General features: G+C 44.8%; 1 protein-coding gene across 6 annotated transcripts in view; it reads left to right on the forward strand.

Moving 5' to 3' along the window:
- The window catches only part of UBE2D2 (ubiquitin conjugating enzyme E2 D2), a 590974-nt gene that overhangs the window by 27936 nt on the left and 542919 nt on the right, over positions 1-20119 (forward strand). For 2 of the 6 annotated variants that reach the window (XM_029583549.1, XM_029583548.1), the window contains exon 2: positions 1916-1984. The exons of the other annotated variants lie outside the window; for them this stretch is intronic. The gene's annotated coding sequence lies outside the window, so the exon portion shown is untranslated. The remainder of the gene's footprint in view (positions 1-1915; positions 1985-20119) is intronic. 6 annotated transcript variants of the gene reach the window in all.

Genomic DNA, 20119 nt, shown 5'->3' on the forward strand with positions numbered 1-20119 from the left:
CACTGAGCTCAGTCTCCCTCTTCCTGGCTTCACCCTGCCCCCCTTACTCCCAACAGGATCCACTTTATAGCGAGGTACTATCCCTTCAAGTGTGCTGGTTTCTGGGTGACCAGTGGCTTGCCAGCATTGATGTTCAACCTTGTTCTGGCCCATAAGAGGAGAGGCTCCGGGGCAGTTAATGAACCTAACAAAAAAAAAAATTCCTCCAAAGCAGGTGAGCCTCCCAATCTTGTTAGAACAGTTAATAATCTGCAGTAGCAGCAGTCTCCAGTATTAGGTCCTGTCTGTGGTTAGGGTTGACAGAGTACCTGTAGGTGTAGTATCAGGTAAAGTGGCGCCAGTAAGTGGGAAGACTGCCCCCAAGCCCAGTTAGCATGGGGTTGGAGGCACAGCACCATGGAGGAAGAGCAGCTGGAAGAGTAGACTACTATCTTCATATTTTAGTCCATTCAGGACAACTGTGACCACCTGTCTCGTCCAGCCACATAAACCGATGGTCTTACTGCTGCCTTCTGAACTTCGTAGCTGCATAGAATTCCCCCAGGAGTGTATGCTTTATGCTTTTTTACAGATTAGGCATTACATTCATGTCTTAATTGCTAATGATAGAAATCATCTGTGTGATCATGCCCTTTGATACATTTTGTACATATATTTCTTTAGGGAAAATATTATTGTCTCTCTTGTCCGTCTGGTTTCTAATGTTTTACCTGAAGTTTCTGAAAAATGATGGGAGGATGCATGTGGCAATTTTCCAATTTCTGCACTGTCTATAGTTTTAAACAGATCAAGGGTTTGGCAGAATGTGTGTGTCTAAGAACATCAATTTAAAATTTTGCATAGAATATATGTTTCTCCACTCTAGGCACATAAGGCAGGTGAGGCTGAGACAAATGTTTATTTTGCAGAAAAAGATATTTTCATACATTTTATTTGGAAATGCCGAGGTTAAATTTTGAGATGGTATATATTTTGCCCACAATACTAAACATCCACTGAATAAATCAGTACAGTTAATTTATTTTAGATGGTACAGAGGATATTGGGGGAGGGGAGGGAGGGGGAAGAAGTGTAAACTATTTTTGCTTAAAATATTTCTGGTTAGAGAGAAATTGATTATGATTGAATGAAAGTCTTTACCTCGGGCATAGTGCTATGTTAAATGATAGTGATGGAGAAAATGACAGCCAGTGTAGTTTATCTGAAAGGTATTGAGGCATTCAACCAAGTACGGAAGTCATATTTTTGCTTTTCCTCTTAGGGCATATAAATCTGAGTTCTGACATAGGTTAGAGAATGTGGTGTGAGAAGAATAAGAAAATCTATCTACATTTAGATCCATGTAAAGATATTGGTTTGTATTATTTCTCATTTTCTTTTTACTTACTAGAATTTTTTGTTGGATATGAACTAAGGAAGTGGTGGGAATGATTTGGGGTGAAAACAAATTTGAAAGGAAGCTAATTTAGGGAGAATAAAACGTAGTAATATGAAGTTTGATTTGCAGTTTGTGTAACTTCGTAATATTTTAACAAGTTTAAAAAACCCCCAACATTTTAGTTTAAGCACTTCACCTCCACTCTGTTTTCAAATTTCATGGCACCTTATTATTATTATATATTAATATTGGTTCGAATTATATTAACTTTTATTTTTTATTTTATTTATCACTTTTTGTAATTTTGCGCTTTTTTAAATAATTTTTTATAATTTTATGCTTTTTATCAATTTAGTCTTTTTATTTCATTTATGTAAACAGTTTTGATTAAACATTGTTTGTAAAAACGGTATACAAATACTTTTAAATAAATAAAATGTGCTCCCACCTCCTGCAACATAGTAACCATTCTTTAAACTCTACTCTTTTCTTCAAACATTACAGTGTACTGAAGGTTTTATTTCTGTTTTCTCTCAGGGATAGTTTCTCTAAACGGGTTTGGTTTGCACATACTGTGACAGGAATGAACCTCATTCTCAAGCCAGGGTATGTTGAATACAATCTCACTCTCTCCATTTTTCTGGCTGTGCTCTTTCTAATACTTTCATTTTTGCCAGAGAAATTTCTTCTGGGGCTTGTAAGGGAGCAATGATATAGGCAACATATTGGAGGGCTGCATCAGTGTTTTGATTAGGGTTGTGGCACCTAGAATAACTGACTTTTTGTATTTCTACCACATTTCTTTCTGATTGCATCTCATCATATGCAATTCTTTTTTTTTTTTTTTTCTGTGCTTAGTGCAGAATAATGACTTGGAACATGTATGTGGTGTGTTTTTTACTTGGTCAACAAAAACTCTTGGTAAAAAAAATGTAGCATGTTACTCAGTAAAATGTTTATGTACATGTTATCCAATACATTTTTCTGAGAGCATGCTAAAACTTTCCCTCAATAGCATGGCCATGGTCATTGACACAGGAAACTCATGCAGATGTGAGGAACTGTTTATTCAATTGTAATCAGCTTTGGACTTACTTGTTAAAGTGGGATATCAGGTTTTACAGAATGAATGGGTGCTGCAAAATTTCCCCCATAGTAACCTCTCCCTCATTGAGACTAGGAGGGATGGGGAGGAAGGTGGCCCAGACAGGAATACATCATTGTTGCTGGGTAAGAATGGGAGGACTGCACCAAAAGAGGTTGTATGATACTGGGAGTGGGATGGGATTGTATAGTAAAGGTTGGTAAATGTGTGGGGGATGGGGAACAAGGAAATCCCCTTGCTAACTGGCCTTTGCGCTTCAGGCAGGTTAGCATGGTGAATTTTCAGGTAGTATGCAATTTTCAAAAAACATTTGCCCGGGTAGGTACTGATTTACTCTGGTAAAAGGACTGTGAAAATTGCCCATCCTTTACTTAAGTGTGCATGGGATTAGACAACACATACTTTTAGCCACATTAGAATGTAGCATTCTTGGGGGCATGTTTGGGTCAGGGAGAAAAATAATGAACATAGTTTGCATTTTCAAGTCTGTAGGTAATTTTATTTATTCTAACTTCCATACAAAATTGTGTTCAGTGCGGTCAACATAAATAACATGCATGCAATTATTGAAAACCAGTACATCAAAACAACTAAAATCTTAAGATTACTAAAATATTAAAACAATCACTACAGTATTACAATATAACATTACGCTCTAAAAATGCCTCTTGGAAAAGTAGTCTTAACACACTGCCTAAACGTTTTAACATCAGCCTCTTTCCTTAAGTTCAATGAAAGTGCGTTCCATAGTGCTGGAGCTACATAAGGGAAAACTTTGGCTCTGGTTAACTTCTATTAAAAAAAAAAAAAGCCCCGGATTAAAAATCAGGGGCAATTTTCAAAGTGAAAGACATCTACTTTCAGTGTGAAAATGGATGCAAAGACCACCGGTAAAATGAACTCATGGACTTTGCTCCAATGTAGGGAGTTTCTCAGAGGACAAGCAGGATGTCATGTGTGGATGACATCATCTGAAGGAGCCTGGTCTGGCACTTTTAGATCAGTTTGTAGAACTTTTTGAGTATACCTCACTGGGCATGCCCATGTAGTGGCCCCTTCAGTCTTTTCTGCTGAGCCCACCAGCTGCAGTTCTTCACTCTCCTGTACCTTGTGTTTTTCTTTGGGAGATGAATTTTGCAGAATGGTTCATCATGGGGCATCGTGATCTTGTTTTCTTTTAGTTACCTAGGTAGAGTTTTTGTTCATCTTTCCAAGTTTCCTGAACTGTACACCATCTGTTCCTGGCTATTGAGTTTGATTTTGCTTCCTTGTTTTCTGGCAGCCAATGGATTAGTAGACCAGATGCTTCTCATGATGCCTTCAGTTAGGGTTATATTAAGTTATTTATTTAAAAGACTTGTATCCTGCACTGGACAAAGTTCTAGGCAGGTAACGGGGTAATGCAATCATAAAAATTGTAAACAAAGATAAAACCAATTACGATAAAATGTCCTGTTCTAGGAGAGACCTTAATCTGAATGACTTTGCTAGACTAATCTAATCATCAATAGGTGGGCGACATTGGATTTTTTTTTCTAATGGCTGAGATGTTGAAACTGAAAAGGCTAACTGAAATAAATGTTAAAGATTTTCTTAAACAACTTAAAACAGGTAGTTAGCTTTAGTTGCTCTAGAAGACTATTTCAGAAAATGGGCCGGCAGTAGAAAAAGCTTTATCCAGTGTGTTGACCAAATGTGCTGCTTTTATTGAGGTAATGTCGAGGAATCATGTAGTGGCTTACAAATTCAGAGAATAGGACTTATCCATGGACACTCAATTTTCCCCAGGACTCTATGGATTAATGTGCCTATTTTATATTGGATTATCTGAGCAATATGTAACCAACTGTTCTCTCAACTGTTCTCTAGAGCATGGCATTGTCCCGAATTTTCTGAAACAAGCAATAGTGAAACCACTACTCAAAAAATCAAACCTTGACCCCCACCACCCTCTCTAATTACAGACCGGTGTCCAACCTACCCCTCCTAGCTAAAGTTCTTGAAAAGCTAGTGAACTCACGCCTATCCGATCACCTTGAACAGAACAACATCCTCCCTTCCACCCAATATGGTTTCAGGAAGCATTTAAGTACTGAAACACTGCTCCTCTCCCTACACGATACTCTTATCAAAGGAACCGACTCAGGATCCTCCTATCTGATCGCCTTACTTGACATCTCGGCTGCGTTCGACACAGTCAATCACGATGTCCTACTCAACATACTCAGAAATATTGGGATCACTGGCAAGGCCATTGACTGGATTCAATCGTATCTCCAAAATCGCACTTTCACTGTCCTAATGGACAACAATGAATCTGATCCCATCAGTCTTCCCCAAGGTGTACCCCAAGGTTCTTCACTCTCCTCCACGCTATTTAATATATACATGCTTCCCCTTACCACGCTTCTCACTAACCTGCACATCAAGCATTTTATTTATGCTGACGATGTGCAACTCATCTTCCCTTTCTCTGACACTGTCCAAACTGCTTTACAAAACTGGGAATCCTGTTTGTCCTCCATCAACCAACTCCTAAAGGACATGCACCTAGCTCTCAATTCCAACAAGACTGAGCTATTAATCATATCTAATAGGCAACCGCTCCCAGACATACCACTTGCTTACTCAGACACCAATTTCCCATCGCACACTCGCAATTTAGGAGTTATTATTGATAATCACCTCTCATTTAAACCATTCATCAAATCCATCATAAAGGATTGCTATTTTAAGCTCCAGACAATAAAGAAACTCAGACCCCTACTCCACTTCAATGATTTCCGTACAGTCCTCCAAGCTATTATTTTATTGAAGATTGACTATTGTAATGCACTCTTACTTGGCATTCCTGCAACTCACACCAAGCCACTTCAACTCCTACAAAATGCCGCCGCTCGGATACTGTCAAACACAAAGAAAAGAGATCACATCACCCCCACGCTTATTGAACTACACTGGCTCCCTATACAGTCAAGAATTCTTTATAAAACACTTTCCATCATACACAAGAGGTCTAGTAAATTCCAACCTCAACTGGCTTAATCCCCCCCTCTTACCCCGTACATCCAAGAGACCTACCCGCCCAGCCCTCCAAGGAGCACTCCATGCCCAATCTATCAAGTCTTTTAAACTCTCCGCTACTATAAACAGAGCCTTCTCTCTTGCCGGCCCCACCATTTGGAACTCACTGCCCCATGATATTCGCATAGAGACATATACCCCCACTTTCAAAAAGAAACTTAAAACCTGGCTCTTTCAGCAAGCCTACTCCATCTCACCCCCTATTACATCAAACCCCCTATGAATGTTACACTGATATTTTGTTATGAACGCCTTATGTCTGATGATTTTGTACTGTGCACTTTCATGTATATAGTTATAGTTCTATTCCATCGCATCTACCCATTGATGCTTGTTATATGTAAGGGCTCCTCCCAAAAGTTATTTATATTCTTCCTAGTTCACCACGTTTCCTGTTATATGTAAGGGCACTGCCCAAAAGTTGTTTGTTCACTGTGAACCGATGCGATGTGCGAACGGATATCGGTATAAAAGAGATGTTAAATAAATAAATAAACAGTGATGGCAAAAAAATTGGTATAATATGTGTCTTCGTGCCTATGCCTGTTAGAGTAAGCAATTGCATTATGTCTGACCTGGAGTGCCCTTAATACTGCTACATTTAGTTATAGGGAATTAAATAGTTGCGGCCTCTATTATTCTCGAGCCTTAACACATTTCAAAAATCTTGCAGTTTGTTCAAAGGTCTTAACTGATGCAAAATATGTAACTTGACAACTGCAATTATTTGTGGCCACATCGATAGTGTTGTCCAAAATGACTCCAAGATATTTTTTACCTGAGACCTAATTGGGATCTGATGAGCCCCCAAAATAAATGAGCTGGGGCCTATCAGTTGCTGGGATCTTCTCCAAAACCAGTACTTCGGAGCCCCATGATGTTTCCTGTGCCTGGGGGCAATGCATGATGTCCAAAGGTGTTGCTTGTGTGTGACTTCAAGGGACAACTGTTCCAGCTAAAGCTGATGGAGAAGCACTTTGGGTACTGGACTTGCCATACTGGGTCAGACCAAAGGTCCATCAAGCCCAATATTCTGTTTCCAGCAGTGGCCAATCTAGGTCAGAAATACCTTTCATGATCCCAAGGGGTAGGTAGATTCCAGGCTTCCCAGGGATAAGCAGTGGATTTCTGCATCGCCTCCTTAATTAAATGGTTTATACATCTTTTCATGTAGAAGGTTGTCCAAGCTTTTTTTAAACTCAGCTAAAGAAATAGCATTCACCACATCCTCTTGCAACATTCTAGAGCTTAATTATGCATTGAGTAAAAAAATATTTTCTCTTATTAGGTTTAAATGTATCATCTAATAACTTCATTTTGTATTCCCTAGTATTTCTATTTTTTGAAAGAGTAAATAACCGATTGTTTACTTGTTCAATTCCACTCATTTTATTAACCTGTACCATATTTCCCATCAACCTCTTTAGCCTTTCCTCATAGGGGAATTGTTCCATCCCCTTTATTACTTTGATCGCCCTTCTCTGTACCTTTTCTAATTCTGCTATATCTTTTTTGAGATTTGTGACCAGTACTGCGTGCAGTATTCAGGATAAGGACACACCATGAAGTGAAACAGAGGCATTGTGATAATCTGTTTTATTCTCTATTCCTTTTGTGATATTCCTAGCATTCTATTTGCTTTCTTGGCTACTGCTGTACACTGATCAGAAGATTTCAAAGTATTATCAATGATGACACCTAGATCATTTTCCTGAATGGCGACTCCTAATGTGGAACCTCGCATTGTGTAGCAATTTTGGATTACTCTTTCTAAGTGCATCACTTTACACTTGTCCACATTAAATTTCATTTGCAATTTACATGCCCAGTCTCCCAATTTTGCAAGGTCCTCTTGAAATTTTTCACAGTTCTCCTGTGATTTTAAAAACTGAATAATTTGGTGTCATCGACAAATTTGATCACCTCATTCATTATTCCCATTTCTAGATTGTTTTATAAATGTATTAAAAAGCAGTGGTCCCAGAACAGATTCCTGGGGCACTCCACTATTCACCTTTCTCTCAGGTCTATCCAGTAACGAGCGGTAGGAAGAGCTGCGTTAGTGCCCGGCGCACCTGCGGTTGCTGCACGCACAGTGCAGCTCACCTATCGCTCGATCCTGTATGTAAATAGCTTGCAAATGCAAGCTGCGTCTAAGAAGCGACCGTGAAGCGTTAGGCCCACGCAACCCATTTTACTGTATAGAGCGCCTATACAGTATCCTGGGTGCGTGGGCCTAACGCTTCACGGCCACGCTGGTATCTGTCATTTCAAATGTCATTTGAATTGACAGATACCAGGAAGTCGGGATTGCCAGTCCCCTCTCCCCTCCTCCCGAAGCAGGGCGCAAAAAGCAGCCTTGCTCCGGGAGGAGGGAAGAAGGGACTGGCAGTACGAAGCGGAGAAGCGACTTACTTTTTGCACCCCCCCTCCGGACATCGGATGACCTCTCCTGCCTCCAGCTGCTCGCGAAGATGGACGCCTGCACGGCCGCTGAAGACGTGACGTCACGACGTTTGGCGTCACGGCATGTGACGCCACGTCTTCAGCGGCCGTGCAGGCGTCCATCTTCGCGAGCAGCTGGAGGCAGGAGAGGTCGCTTTACACTGCCAGTCCCTTCTTCCCTCCTCCCGAAGCAGGGCGCAAAAAGCAGCCTTGCTCCGGGAGGAGGGAAGAAGGGACTGGCAGTGTAAAGCGGCGAAGCGACTTACTTTTTGCACCCCCCTCCGGACATCGGACGACCTCTCCTGACTCCAGCTGCTCGCGAAGATGGACGCCTGCACGGCCGCTGAAGATGTGACGTCACATGCCGTGACGCCAAACGTCGTTACGTCACGTCTTCAGCGGCCGTGCAGGCGTCCATCTTCGCGAGCAGCTGGAGTCAGGAGAGGTCGTCCAATGTCCGGAGGGGGGTGCAAAAAGTAAGTCGCTTCGCCGCTTTACACTGCCAGTCCCTTCTTCCCTCCTCCCGGAGCAAGGCTGCTTTTCGCACCCTGCTTCGGGAGGAGGGGAGAGGGGACTGGCACGGGGGAAGCCACAATGTCCGGAGGGGAGCTGCAAAAGTAAGTCGCTGAGCGTAGGATTGCCCGTTCTCTCCCCTCTCTCTTGCAACTTTTTTTTTCGCTTTTTTTTTGCTTCGGGAGGAGGGGAGAGGACTGGGGCTGCCCCGGAGACCAGCATCCATGGACGCGGCCAGGGCAGGTGAGCGGGGGCTGGGGGAAAGCTTGCCGCCTACCCTTACCCCTGCCTCTAACGCAGGGGTAAGGGTAGGCGATAAGTTAGCAGGTTAAATGCGCGGCAAAACGGCAGGGTAAAATAGCGATAGTCGGGGCGCGGGTTACTGGATGCTAGGGAATAGCTAATTCGCTCGTTTGCATGCAATATACATGCCGCGTGCGGAAGGGGTTGCCCGGGGATTTTAGGACGCGGTAAGGGTAGTTAAAGGGGGTTGTGGATCGCAGGAAGGGCTAAAGCTGCCGGAAAGTGAGTAGAATGCGGGTTAGGAGTGGGGTAAACGCGGCCGCACTTTACTGGATAGACCTGTCGGGAAAATATACCATGTAGCCCTACTCTGTTTTTTAACCAGTTTTCAATCAACAATTGGCCACTGCCTTCTATCCCATAATATTTTTTATTTTCTTAGGGGCTTTGTCAAATGTTTTCTGGAAATCCAGATACACTATATCAGCTGGCTTAAGTTTATCCACACGTTTTATGCCCTAAAAAATTTTTTCCCGTTGATAGCAGGCTGAATTAGCCATGCTGTCATGGGAGTTGTCAATCAGGCCCAGGAGGCGGAGCTTCTTTAAGTGATGTCAGAACTTTGCTCTGATCCTGCACGTGAGTTCCTGTGGTGGAATTGACTCTCCTCAGTCTGTTTTTCCATGCGCGGGATCACACGTGGAGCTTCAGACCTCCTCAGCAAAATTCTCCAAACTTTTCTTAAAACTCAAAAAAAAAGTCCAGGAAAACCAAACCGATGAAAGACCGTGGTAGAAGGAAGGGGGGCGACCCTCTGGCTTCAAGGCCGTGCCCCTGCAGCAAGGGGATGTCCATCACAGATGGACATGACCACTGCTATCTGTGTCTGGGCCCAGACCACTCAATGCAGACCTGCCAACACTGTGGGAAAATGTCCCCGAGAGTGCGCCGACAACGGCACGAAAAAAATGATTGCACTCATAGGCAGAGGAAGGCTCCTATGCCCTCCCATCGGAGGCCCGATCGTCCTGGGGCCGCCTGCCCCGACGCCTCCGCAGATGTTGCCGAGCGTCATCACTAAACCGACGACATCCACAGGGAGCACTGACAAACGACTCAAACTGACCAGCACCATCTGTCTCGAGGGCAGGGATCCGAATGAGTCGAGTGCCTGAGTCGAACTGCTCAACCAGCGCCGGACAGACAACAAAGTCTGAAGTGGACGCTGGAATACAGAGGCTTCGGTCCGGCCGCACGGTGCGAAGGCGTCGAAGGGTGCCACAGTCATCGCCTCGACGGCGCATCTGACGTACGAAACGTCCTCAAAGCGGACACACGACGCACCCTGTTCGGCGCCATCGACGCATGGGGCAACTGCTAAGTCGACGCAGGCACGGAGCCACAACCTTCGCCGGCGCTGATGCACGGGAGTAGCTCCACAAAAAGCCTACCAGAGACCCCAAGATCGGGCAAGACAGACTACCATTGACGCAGGAGAAGCGCGTCCCCAGCCATAAGCGACGCATAACAATGCAGTCGTGGGAAACAGCATGCAGACCATCTCCAGTACAGCTCATTGCAGCGCCGTTGACGCAACCTTCAACATCTGGCCTGAAAATGGCGTATAGTTCGATGGATAAGTCAACCAAAGCACAACGGGAATTCAATACTGAACAGGGCTCAAGTTCCCTTTCATCCTCTGAAGCAGAGGACCCACTGGAGAACACCCTCATCTTCGGGATCGTCCTCACCGTCTCTTCAAGTATTCTCGGACCTTTCTTCAGTATCACGACGGTCCGCCAGAGGCTCGTTGCAGGAACCTCTGTCAAAAAAGCCTAGATTACCGACGAAGTCTCGGGAACCCCGACACCAGACTCCACCGCCAGACTCACATCCTAAAAGCGGTGTTACCACTGAGATCCTTGACCTCCCCTCGCCAACCGATGCCTCCTCAAACGACTCTATCCTTAGCACTAGCAGGATTTTATGAGGTGATGCAAGCGTCATTTCGCATGCCAATTTCGTCCCCAGACAGCGGTGACCGATCACCGCCGCCCTCGGCTCATAGGTCTCCCACACAGTCCAGATCACCTTCTTCACAGGTCAAGTCCTCACCTGCGTCCAGCTTGCCACCCTCACCGGCCCATATCACTCGGCCCGCCTCTCCGGGGGATCCAACTACTACGCCGGATTCCTCCACGGGATACCCATCTGACCCTGGAGAAGGACCGGCGGAACCCTACTCCTCACCGGAGGACCTAACATACCCCAAGTTCTTAGAAAAAGTAGGGAAAACACTTAATATACAACTGCAAAATGTGACAGATCCTTGAGCAGACACCTTAGGCCTCTTAAAAATATTTGATCTCCCTGTGGAGCCCACAGCCCTTCCAGCACATGAGGTCCTGAATACAGTCTTGGAAAAATCTTGGGAGACATCCTTCTCGTTACCGGCGGTGTCCAGGAAAACGGACCTAAAGTATATAAGATGCAACAATCCCCTTACTACGCTGCGCTGCAATTGCCCCCGCGTCAATCGTGGTGGAATCGACAATGACTAAAGCCAAGAAATCTAAACTTCACTCCGCAAACCCCCCGGGAAGAGATCTGTGTTCCTTGGATGAGTTCACGAAGAAAGCCTTCCAGTCTTCAATGCTGGCGACCAGGATCAACCATCATCAATTTCACATCGTACAATACCTCTATGATCCAATGAGTGAAGGACACCTCCCAGCCTACAGATCCTGACCCCAGGGCCTCGGACCACGTCAGTTAACTAGAGGAGGCCACTCGTCACCTGTTGAGAATAGTTTATGAAGGCTTTGAAGCCTCGTTGCGGACTTCGGCAGCTGCTATTGCAGCACGTCGCCTCGCCTGGTTTAGAGCCAGCTCCATCAGAGACAACGTCCACAGCAAGCTAGCCAACCTACCATGCAAAGAGGACAATCTGTTTGGCACAAGGTTCCAGGAAACCGTAGCCCTATTAAGGAACAGTCGGTGGCAGTTCAATCACTTACTGCACCGCAATCCTACCCGGCAACACGCAGATGATACGCTTCTCCCAGGAGGAAACCTTTCCAAAGACGTGCGTATCGCCCATATGCTTCATACCGACCACTTCCCTATCAAGCCCAACCGAGGCAACAAACCCAGTCCTCCCAAAGTAGAAGAGGTCATCCTCGGCCGCAGCGAACCCAACCCCAGCAGCCGGCCACCTCTAACAAATCGGCGCAGTCTTTTTAACACACCCACACCCGAGATATCCAAGGTATTCGCCCGAGGCATCCAAGCACACTTTCAGCACTGGCAAGCCATCACCACGATCAGTGGGTCCTAGACATAGTCCGCCTCGGCTACTGGATCCCATTTCCTTATCTCCACTTCCACACTTAACATCCAGAGGGACCACATCCAACCTCACGAGGTTGGAAAAAGAGATCTCCCTACTGCTACAACAAAAGGCAATTCAACGAATTCCACCTTCCCAACACCATACGGGATTCTACTCCCCTTACTTCCTTATACCCAAGAAGTCGGGGGATCTACGTCCCATCCTGGACCTCCGAGACAACAAATACATTGTCACAGAAAATTCAAGATGATATCACTCAAGGCCCTATTGCCTCTGATTCAACCCAATGCTTGGATGTGTTCCATAGACCTCAAGGATGCTTACACTCATATTCCAATGCACCCTTCCTCCTGGCAATAACTGTCTTTCCAAGTCAACAGCCAACACTTCCATTGCAGTGTGCTACCCTTTGGTCTCTCAACTGCACCTTGAGTGTTCACCAAGTGCATGGCAGTGGTGGTGGCGCATCTCAGACAGAAAGGAATCATGATATTCCCTTTCCTCAATGACTGGTTGATTGTGGCACCAAACCCAACAGTACTACGCCAATACCTTCATGACACAATCACGTGCCTCAACCAATTGGGTCTAGTCGTCAATTACCAAAAATCACACCTGCAACCGTCTCAACAGCTGCAATTCATAGGGGCCTGCCTGGATACAGTTGTAAACCATTATGATGGCTCTACCGAATGACGGTATATAAAACTCAACATAAATAAATGGGGGCCTGCCTAGATACAGTCAAGCACAGTCTTCCTGCCAAAGGACAGACGGGCCACCAAGCGCCAGTTGCTTCGCTGGCTCCGGATTACCCCGTCTCCCTCCACCCGTCGGGTGTTAATGGTCCTGGGACACATGGCGGCATCGATCCATGCAGTGTCCAATATGTAACTTCACACGAGACATATTCAGTGGGACCTCAAAAGACAATGGAAGCAACATTCACCATTGACGTTCAAGATACACCTGACGGCGACAATGACTCAAGAACTAAATTGGTGGCTACAGCGCTCAACACTCACCAAAGGCGCACCGTTTGTCCTGCTTCCACACAATGCATACTCACCACAGATGCCTCCCACATGGGATGGGGGGGCACATCTCAACCAACTGCAAACTCAAGGTCAATGGACCTCACACGAATGATCCTACCAAATCAACCTCCTAGAACTAAGGGTGATAAGTTATGCCCTTCAGACCTTCGCTTCTCACTTCCAGGGCCACCGAATCATGGTATACACAGACGATCAGGTGGCCATGTTCTACATCAACAAGCATGGAGGGTCGGGCTCCTGGATCCTGTGCAAGGAAGCCCTCACCTTCTTCCAGTGGGCCAACAGTCATTCAATTCTGCTACAAGCCACTTACCTTCCCGGCATCACCAACACTCAAGCGGACAGGCTGAGTCGAGTGTTCCACCCCCACGAGTGGTCGCTCAATCCGGAAGTGACCGACACTCTCTTCTGCAGGTGGGGAACACCCTCGATAGACCTCTTCGCCACAGAGGTCAACCGGAAGGTGGATCTTTTTTGCTCAGTATGGCCCAGCCTATATAGGGACGCTCAAGATGCGTTTCTTCTACCATGGAGAGAACCACTAATGTATGCATTTCCACCGATTCCACTTATCACTCGTACTCTACAAAAGTGCATGCAGGACGGGACCCAACTAATCTTAGTGGCACCTGCGTGGCCACGTCAACCATGGTACACACACCACCTGCAGTTATCAATCGATACACCGCTACAGACTACCAACAGTGAGAAAGACCTGCTGTCCCAGGAGCAAGGGACACGCCTTCACCCGCTCCACTCGTCTCTACATCTAACAGCTTGGAGATTGAACGGGTCCTGTTATCGGAACAGGGATTCTCCATCACAGTCCAAGACATAATGTTGGAATCCAGGAAACCTTCTACCAGACGCAGTTATCAATTCAAATGGAAGAGATATGCGACTTGGTACGCTGCTAAGGGCATAGACCCTCTCACATGTGTACCGGAACTGCTACTAGATTACCTGTACTCCTTTTATGCCGCAGGGTTTGCTACGGCCTCAGAGTTCACCTTAGTGCCATCGTGGCGTTTCACAGACTATATGAAGGTCAGTCCATTTCACTACATCCTTCTGTGTCCAGATTCATCAGAGGTCTCCACCGTCTCCGACCACCGGTTTCTAAACCGCCAGTACCCTGGAATCTCAATCTCGTGCTAGAACTGATGTCACCACCATTTGAGCCAATGGACTCTGCACATATCAAATACCTTACATGGAAGGTAGTATTTCTAACAGCTATCACATCAGCTCGACAAGTTAGTGAACTACAAGCGTTAGTGCATTATAGCCCTTATCTTCAATTTTACCACAACAAGGTACTTTTGCGTACTCATCCCACTTTCCTACCGAAAGGCATTTCTCAATTCCATCTCAATCAATCCGTTGAACTTTCAACGTTTTGTCCGAAGCCACACCGTAACGAAACAGAGAAACTACTACACACCCTAGACTGTAAAAGAGCATTGGCTTATTATAAACACCGAACCAACTCTGAAACCAGATCTTCTCAACTGTTCGCCTCATTCAATCCCAATGCGATAGATCTTCCAGTAGCCAAACGCACAATCTCCAGCTGGATCACCCAATGCATACAATTCTGTTATGAAAAACAGTGCAAACTATCTTCCCTGCCCACGGCTCATCAAACCCATGCAGTGGCAACATCATTGGCCCATCTTCGACACGTGGCTCCACTGGACATTTGTAAAGCTGCCACATGGGCTTCTCTCCACTCTTTCACTTCCCATTACTGTTTGGACCAACAGACTGCGGAAGACTCCAAAGTGGGAAGAGTCATACTACAAACATTGTCCACAGTCGACTGTCACTAATTTCATCACACTGCACGCAGAATGAGACAGTATTAATCGCAACAGTGTGAAGTGGAGCTTAGGACTTCCATGATAGCATGGCTAATTCAGCCTGCTATTGATGGGAAAAAGCAGTTTGCTTACCGTAAACGATGTTTCCGTAGATAGCAGGATGAATTAGCCATGCTGACCCATCCACCTCCCTGAACAGTCGACTTCACGTTACGATCACGCTTAAGGACTGAGGAGAGTCTATTCCAGTGCGGGAACTCACGTGCAGCCTCAGAGCAAAGCTCTGACATCACTTAAAGAAGCTCCGCCTCCCAGGCCTGATTGACAGCTCCCATGACAGCATGGCTAATTCATCCTGCTATCTACGGAAACACCATTTACGGTAAGCAAACTTGCTTATATCAGCTGAATACATGTTGGCTTTGTCCCATCAAATTATGCCTATCTATATACGTTCAGCAATTTTGTTCATCGTTATAATTTCCACCATTCTACCTGGCACAGATATCACTCACTGGGTCTATAGTTTCTTGGATCACACCTTGATCCCTTTTTAAAATCTGGCGCTACATTGGCAACCCTCCAGTCTTCAAGTAACATAGATGATTTTAATGATAGTTTACAAATTTCCAATACTAATTTCGCAATTTCAGTTTTCAGTTCTTTCAGCAGTCTTGGGGTATTTGCCATCTGGTCAGGTGATTTGCTACTCTAACTTGTCATTTCCTAGCGTGTAGCAGATGGACTTAGGACCAATGGGTATAGTGTGCTCCTGATAGCAGTTGGAGACGGAGTCAAATTTCAATCTGACGTCAGCCCTAGTACATATACCCCTGCAGGAACTCTGCTCTTCAGTATTTCTGTCTCCATAGCAGTTCGGGACTCTAAACGTGCTTGCACAGCATTAGGTTTTTTTTTTAATTTTATGTTTATGCATGTTAAACATTATAGACAGCAATATCAGCTTGTCAATGAATAAGTACAGTTATTACACTTAACGTTACATATAGGCTGGTCTTTATAAAATCTTACAAAGAAAATATAATAAGCAATTTTTTATCCTAATTTTCCAGCCTTATATTTAAGGTAATTCCCCTGTTTATAAAGCAATTGGGGATACAAGATGCATAACAATTGAGCAAATACAAGAAAAATCAAATGTAATTAGATGGAGAGTAACACACATTATACATTTCCCTGATTAGGATACAGTGTTAATAGGTAATCTTGCATCAAGAAATTTGCGCAACTCAAGCAGTTCTAAGAATACAAACCTTTCATTCTGATCTTTTACTACACATTTACTAGGATAGTAGATTGTAATCTGAGACCCTAAGTTTTTTACTTCTTGACTCATTTGGAGAAGATTTCTCCTTTGTACTTGTGTAGCTCTTGTTATGTCCGGAAAAGCCCAAACTTTTTGGCCTAAATACAACTTTTCTCTGTTTTTAAGAGACAATTTTAATATTTTGTCTCTATCTGCTACATTAACAAATCTTACACATAGCGTTCCCTGATATATGAACATAAAGAAAATGCCATACTGGGTCAGACCAAGGGTCCATCAAGCCCAGCATCCTGTTTCCAACAGTGGCCAATCCAGGCCATAAGAACCTGGCAAGTACCCAAAAACTAAGTCTATTCCATGTTACCATTGCTATTGGCAGTGGCTATTCTCTAAGTGAACTTAATAGCAGGTAATGGACTTCTCCTCCAAGAACTTATCCAGTCCTTTTTTAAACACAGCTATACTAACTGCACTAACCACATTCTCTGGCAACAAATTCCAGAGTTTAATTGTGCGTTGAGTAAAAAAGAACTTTCTCCGATTAGTTTTAAATGTGCCCCATGCTAACTTCATGGAGTGCCCCCTAGTCTTTCTATTATCTGAAAGAGTAAATAACCGATTCACATCTACCTGTTCTAGACCTCTCATTAAACATCTCTATCATATCCCCCCTCCAAGCTGAAAAGTCCTAACCTCTTTAGCTGTTCCATTCCCCTTATTTTGGTAGCCCTTCTCTGTACCTTCTACATTGCAATTATATCTTTTTTTGAGATGCGGCGACCAGAATTGTACACAGTATTCAAGGTGCGGTCTCACCATGGAGCTATATAGAGGCATTATGACATTTTCCGTTTTATTCACCATTCCCTTTCTAATAATTCCCAACATTCTGTTTGCTTTTTTGACTGCTGCACGACACTGAACCGACGATTTCAATGTGTTATCCACTATCACGCCTAGATCTCTTTCTTGGGTTGTAGCATCTAATATGGAACCCAACATTGTGTAATTATAGCATGAGTTATTTTTCCCTATATGCATCACCTTGCACTTATCCACATTAAATTTCATCTGCCATTTGGATGCCCAGTTTTCCAGTCTCACAAGGTCTTCCTGCAATTTATCACAATCTGCTTGTGATTTAACTACTCTGAACAATGTTGTGTCATCTGCAAATTTGATTATCTCACTCGTTGTATTTCTTTCCAGATCATTTATAAATATATTGAAAATACAGATCCCTGAGGCACTCCACTGTCCACTCCCTTCCACTGAGGAAATTGTCCATTTAATCCTACTCTCTGTTTCCTGTCTTTTAGCCAGTTAGTAATCCATGAAAGGACATCACCTATCCCATGACTTTTTACTTTTCCTAGAAGCCTCTCATGAGGAACTTTGTCAAACGCCTTCTGAAAATCCAAGTATACTATATCTACCGGTTCACCTTTATCCACATGTTTATTAACTCCTTCAAAAAAGTGAAGCAGGTTTGTGAGGCAAGACTTGCCCTGGGTAAAGCCATGCTGACTTTGTTCCATTAAACCATGTCTTTCTATATGTGTTCTGTGATTTTGATGTTTAGAACACTTTCCACTATTTTCCTGGCACTGAAGTCAGGCTAACCGGTCTGTAGTTTCCCGGATCACCCCTGGAGCCCTTTTTAAATATTGGGGTTACATTTGCTATCCTCCAGTCTTCAGGTACAATGGATGATTTTAATGATAAGTTACAAATTTTTACTAATAGGTCTGAAATTTCATTTTTTAGTTCCTTCAGAACTCTGGGGTGTATACCATCCGGTCCAGGTGATTTACTACTCTTCAGTTTGTTAATCAGGCCTACCACATCTTCTAGGTTTAACGTGATTTGATTCAGTCCATCTGAATCATTACCCATGAAAACCTTCTCCATTACGGGTACCTCCCCAACATCCTCTTCAGTAAACACCGAAGCAAAGAAATCATTTAATCTTTCCTCGATGGCCTTATCTTCTCTAAGTGCCCCTTTAACCCCTCGATCATCTAACGGTCCAACTGACTTGCTCAGACATGGTTTGTCCAGGAAAGCAGTAATATTGCTCAGATCGATCGTTCTTTTGCAAATCATTTTTTTGATTCCCTTCATTTTCTTTATTCCTAATAGTACAAAGAAAATCTTTGCTATTGGGGGAATCTCTTCCAAAGTTAACTAAATTTTCCATCAGGTATTTCTTATATTGCTCATATGGAGATATGAGCCTCACACTTGGGGAAAATTAAGACTTCTTAAATTATTATATCTTATTTGATTTTCCATAGTCTCAATTTTGCTGCTGTTTGCTAGCTCTCCTTGGATCAGTCCAGCCTGTACTTTCACCACCTAGCAAACCCGATTTTCAAGGCCAGATAATTTCTCATTATGTGTACTTACTAACGGGTCTATCTGTAGCACACGATTCTGTGTGTCTACCACAGTTGTGTTCAAATTCAGAATAATTGCTTTTAAATCCATTAAAGTGGACCATATATTTTTCCAGAGTAATGGTATGTGTCTGTAATTTGCTCGAGTTTGCGGGTACACTCGCTGTTCCTTGCAGACTGCGTTCCTGTCTCAACACTGAGGCCGCCGCCCGGCCGTTATGCTCCTCCGGTGTCGAGGTTAGAAGGGTTCCACCATTCCCATTGCCATCCCTTTTAACCTTCAGTCTCGCACCTTCTCCCTCCAGGTTTCCCCGATGGGGTCAGCAACCTCCGGCTGCTCCGGTCGGCCATTTACGCCCAAATCCAGGGTCTGTGTAAGGTGAGGTGGCAGAGGCATCAATGAGCCTGGGGACTCAATGAGGTGTTAAAATGCAGCGGCATCTGTGCTTGCTCCACACCCATGCCGACATCTGGTAACTCTCCCGGGATTCTAGCGCTACTCGGAGAGAAGAAGGTCCCGATGGTTAGCTCTTAGTGTGTGGCATTTTTTTCGGGGAAATTCAATCAAGCTCAGGAGCACTCCTCTCTTGCAGCCTTCTAGTCCGACACCATCTTGGATCCCGGCTTCTCAGCATTAGATTATTCCAACCAAAGAAATTCAAAAAAAAGAAGAAATCTTACCTCTACAGACGAGCCCCACTTTCCTGCGGTGATACCTACGGGTCTCTCCCCCAGTTGAGAATTCCTGAGGTGATTTCCGCGATCCCTCAGAGGTAGGCCTCTGTACGGCAGCCGGTTCCCGGCGTGGACTTAGCCCCCCGGCAACGGGTGAGGCTGAGAGGCAGCGGGTGCATCTTCGAGCGCGGCGGTGAAGGTACCTTTCCCTCTCCCCCTGCAGCCGGAGACCGCCTGGAACGAGATCGGGAAATGCTGAGACAAGGTAAGGTAGAAAACTTCTTAAAAGTCTCCTGTCTCCGAGGCTTTAATAGCCGCACAGATTGCCAGCTGGCATCAGTGCTGCCGGGTTGATCAGCCCTGTCCGGGTTAGACCCCAATCCAATATGAGGGTCCTCCCACGTGGAGACCCTCTGAGGTGGTTGCCATATTGCTCATGTGGTCACAGACGCCATTTTCCCTTGATTTCTGCCCTGTCCGCCGATCCGATCCGGGTGCACAAATCTCTTGTGCGCACATTGGCGAGCGCGAGGGTGCCAGGCGCACAGCCACATGCTCAACTGTGCCGGGTGCATAAGTTAAATCTGTGTGCACAGCGGCGCGCGCATCTGACCTACACGCACAACTTCGGCGCGGCCGGAGAGCATAACTAAGCCTCCCGGCATACACTTGAACGGGGGTTTCTACAATTCTACACGCACTAGCCATGGCACTACCGGACAAGAAGCTCAAGGCTCAAGTCCTCTGCTCAGCATG

Source organism: Rhinatrema bivittatum, chromosome 18 (assembly GCF_901001135.1).
Source record: "Rhinatrema bivittatum chromosome 18, aRhiBiv1.1, whole genome shotgun sequence".
NCBI lineage: Eukaryota > Metazoa > Chordata > Amphibia > Gymnophiona > Rhinatrematidae > Rhinatrema > Rhinatrema bivittatum.